Genomic DNA, 4,759 nt, shown 5'->3' on the forward strand with positions numbered 1-4,759 from the left:
TTCCCTACATGAAATGACAGGAAGGAAAAAATAATCATGACGTCAACACAGCTGATGTTACATTAGTTGGTTTCCAGAGGAGAAATCATCTGTATACAGATGAATTCTGGGGTGTAAATTCCTTGCTTTATACCTGCAAGAGTGATGGGTTTCACCAGCAGGTCACCAATAAATCACTGGACTTTTAAAAATATCTAAGGTATCTATCCCTGTGTGTCCCAAACCATTCTCAGTAGTTCTCAAAAGCCTTTCCTGATATATCACTATTCATTTCTTTAACTGGAGGTCTTGCTGACTCTTCCTGAACCTTCTGAGCTCTTGTATTTAGTGCTCTCATGCTTCTCTCCAACTAAGCCACATCCTCCTCCAGCTGATTCTCTCCATTCTTTTATCTTCACAATTCTACTTCATTGTGTTTTGCAGTAAAGACTTCCAGGATACATAGTTTGAAGACTCTTCTCTCTGCTCTCTTCTTTCCCCAAATGATGGTTTTGGAGGTTCAGATTGGTCATTAGGAAAAGCCTTTGGACTAAGGTGGATGATGAGTTACTGGACCACGTTGACCACAAATCTGCTGGAGGTTTTCAGGACAGGTCTAACAAGGCCATGGCTGACCCAACCCAGTGCTGGTGAAAGCACCACTGTGAGTACAAGGTTGGACTGGATGGTTCTAGACATTTTCCCAACCAGCATTTCATCTCTGGTTCAAAATAAATCTGTGGTGTAATTCAGCTCTCAGACCTCCATGGCCCTCCAGAGTCTCGGACTGTAACTTTATTGGAGTCAGATGTAACCACCTTCCCAAGAATCACAGAGTCACAGAATCATCATGGTTGGAAACGACCTCTGAGGTCACCAAGCCCAACCATCAACACAAATAAACCCAAACCAACAACCACACAGACCCCACCAGAAAACACCTACAAAAAACCCCCACAACCTCAGCCACTAGAACATGCCCTGAAGAGCCACATCTACATGTTTCTTGAAGACCTCCAAGGATGGTGACTCCACCACCTCCCTGGGCAGCCTGTTCCAGGGCCTCACTCTTTCAGTACAGAAATTCTTCCTTACATCCAGTCCAAACCTCCCCTGCCACAACTTCAGGCCATTTCCTCTGGTCCTGTTGTTACCTGGGAGAAGAGCCCAACACCCACCTCCCTACAACCTCCTTTCAGGTAGTTGTAGAGGGCAATGAGGTCTCCCCTCAGCCTCCTCTTCTCCAAACTAAACACCCCCAGTTCCCTCAGCTGTTCCTTGTAGGACTATGATAAAAATCTGGCCTTTCCTAATGGCACCCAGTCAGAAGTCTCCATGGCACTTGCCAGGACATCAGAAATGCTGGAAGGGTGGTGAGGGAGAGGACAGCATTGACTCTTCTCCACTGATGGATTTCCATGCTATAGCTTGTCACTCAAACTGACCATGTTATGATCCCTCACAGGACCATGAAAACCTACTCACCACACCAGTGATGCTAAACAAGCACTAAATAGTGTCCAACTGACATTTTTTATGAACTTAGTGCAGAATTTGACCTACCATAAAATTATTGAGGCTTTGGCTTTAAAATTTCCCTGGGTTATCTATCCTGTAACATCACCCCCTCCATAGAAAAAAATTAAAATTAAGCAGAATCATATCCTTAAGTTTTCTTTCTTATCTGAGGCTTCTCAAGCTGCTTCAGACCTTTCTTACAGTCAATCATTGCTCCTTCATAAAATCATGGAATGATTTGGGTTGGAAGGGACCTTAAAGCTCATCTAGATCCAACTCCCCTGCAGGAGCAGATACATCTGCAACTAGGTCAGGTTGCTCAGAGCCCCCTCCAACCTGTCCTTGAGTCCTTCCAGGGATGGGGCATCTCCCACCTCTCTGGGCAACCTGTGCCAGTGTCTCACCACCCTCATCACAAAAAAAACCCCTTCCTTATATCTAGTTGGAATCTCCTCCTTTGGTTTTAAACCATCCCCCCTTGTCCTATCACAAAGTCCTATTGCTCCTTCTCCTCAGAGAAGCGACACTTTAATGGTCAGACATAAAAATCAAGACACAAAAATAATATTAATAAAAAGACAATTTATGGTAGTATTAAATATAAGCTTCCTCTCTTCCAAGCTCCTTAAAAATATTAAATCATCCATCATGGCTGCAGCTTGTGCTGCTGAGGAGCCTGCAGGGGAACAGGGAGGTGAGGAGCTCAAGGTAAGAGAAACCAAAGTGCTGGGACCCAGATTTGGGTCCTGAGCATCAAACTTGCTGCCATGGGGATATTGTTCCCAACAGGGAAGACTCAGACACTTGAGAACGTTTTGCAGGTGAAGGCTCCCATCTCAAAGGATTTAAAGTATAATTTATAACTGCATGTGGTCAGAGAGAGAAATACCAGGTTGGAAAAAGAGTGGAAGGCAAGACCACTACAGGGAGCTGAGGAGGCCGTGGCTCTCGGGTGGTGTGTCCAAACCACACCAGCTCAGGGACCTTCTTCCCATCCCAGGCTGCAGTGTCACATTTTCTTTCCTTTCCCTCTAGGTCGGACCAAATTGTATTAACCAATTTCTCACAGAGAAATTCCAACAGCAGAAAAAGCCACGTTACCCTCAAAGATGAGCTTTAATTTCTATTTTGCTCCAGAATTTCCAACCGCTACCACTAATTATCTTCCTTCAATTCCTGTAATTACTCCCCTCAGTATGGAAGAATCACTTTCCAACTGCATCCTGAATATTGCAAACATCCCTCCTTCCCATGCACTGCAACAGGATAAAGACCTACATTTGTTTCTGAGGGTTCTGCACTGTGAAAAGTTGACACACCAGAAATACAATATTGCTGGAATTAAAATCAGCCGAGGCCAGAGATGTTCTTTCAAAAAGTAGATGAGTCAGAATCCTTTTGGCTTTATTTGCTCAGTGTTCAAATCCACAGGTTTTGCCTGTGTGGTTCTGCACGACCCTGAGGAAAAGGACTTGGGGGTGTTGGGTGATGAGAAGCTCAACATGAGCTGCCAATGTGTGATGGCAGCACAGAAACCCACCCGTGTCCTGGGCTGTGTCACCAGCAGTGTGAGCAGCAGGGCCAGGGAGGGGATTGTCCCCTCTGCTCTGCTCTGCTGAGACCCCCCTGCAGGGCTGGGAACAGCTCTGGGGTCCCCAGCACAGGGAGGACACGGAGCTGTTGGAGAGAGGCCAGAGGAGGCCCCGGAGATGCTGGGAGGGCTGGAGCAGCTCTGGAGCCAGGCTGGGAGAGTTGGGGTGTTCAGCCTGGAGAAGAGAAGGCTCCAGGGAGACCTGAGAGCAGCTTCCAGTGCCTGAAGGGGCTCCAGGAAAGCTGGGGAGGGGCTTGGGACAAGGGCAGGGAGGGATGGGAGCAGGGGGAAGGGTTTCCAGCTGGCAGAGGGAGCTGGAGCTGAGATGGGAGGGAGAAATTCTGGGCTGTGAGGGTGGGGAGAGCCTGGCCCAGGTTGCCCAGGGAAGCTGTGGCTGCCCCATCCCTGGCAGTGTTGAAGGGCAGGTTGGATGGGGCTTGGAGCAGCCTGGGCTGCTGGGAGGTGTCCCTGCCCATGCAGGGGGTGGGACTGGATGATCTTGAAGGCTCCTTCCAACCTACAACGTTCCTGCTGCTATGATTCATTACTTCTATGGCTGTTCCTCGTTGCCCTCTAATGATCTCCTCCCAAATCCTCTTTTCTGGTCATAGAATTTCTTCACCAATTAAGACTGGAAACCCAACACAAGGCTGAGGAGCAGGAGGATGATGGAACCATTCTCCAGCCCCAGTCCCATTTCCCTGGTCAGCAGCACAGCAAATCCCTCCCTGCCCTCTCTTTTACTTTGCTGACACTGGTGCAAACACTGGGTATAGAGACTGGGAAAACCAAAGATGAACAGTGCAAACTGAGGGGCTAAATCTTCCATAGTGGTTCTTTCTTCCTTAAATATTTTACAGTCTTGGTTCTAAAACAAACCTGCACCAGGGAGGACGAAGGAAACCACAGGCTAAATCTGTCAGTGGAAAGGGAGCTTTGGCAAGAGCTCTGTTTATCAACCTCTTTTTCTAATTTTGTGTTGGCAAGGGGTACTGTATTAACAAGTCCAGGAGACTGAAAGTCTTTCCCACCCATGGGACAGAAGATCCTGGCACTGGTTCATTCCGTTTGGAAATCAAGTCTACATGGAAGGAGAACAACAACAGGCCTTGGATTTATGCTGGTCTTGTTGTGCCTGGTGCTGCTAAGGACCACCAGTGCCTGGGCAACACAGGTGGCAACTTGATGCCACTTGTAAAACAAGAGTTGGCTTTTCCAGGTGAAAGGTGCCACGGGAAGAACAATCAGAACTCAAGGTAAGAAAATGTGATACTCACAACAACCACAGGCAAACCACAGACAATCCAAGATTAAAAAACCCAGAGGGATGCACACCCAGAGCCAGTGGTGTTTGCAATTATTATTACAAGCCATCAAAATACAGATGATTCAAACTGAAAATGTGGCATTAATTAGTTAATGTAAATGCAACAGTCTTACTTAATCATCTCCACCTCTCAAACAGCAACGTGGAATGAGAGACTGGGTGGTTGGCACCTTGCTGCCACTGCCTGATCACTGTCACAGAATCACAGACTGGTCTGGGTTGGAAAAGACCTTAAAGATCATCTAGTTACAACCCCTTGCCATGGGCAGGGACACCTCCCAGCAGCCCAGGCTGCCCCAAGCCCCATCCAACCTGCCCTTGAACACTGCCAGGGATGGGGCAGC

This window comes from Chaetura pelagica, unplaced genomic scaffold (assembly GCF_000747805.2).
Source record: "Chaetura pelagica isolate M959 unplaced genomic scaffold, ChaPel_1.0 scaffold430, whole genome shotgun sequence".
NCBI lineage: Eukaryota > Metazoa > Chordata > Aves > Apodiformes > Apodidae > Chaetura > Chaetura pelagica.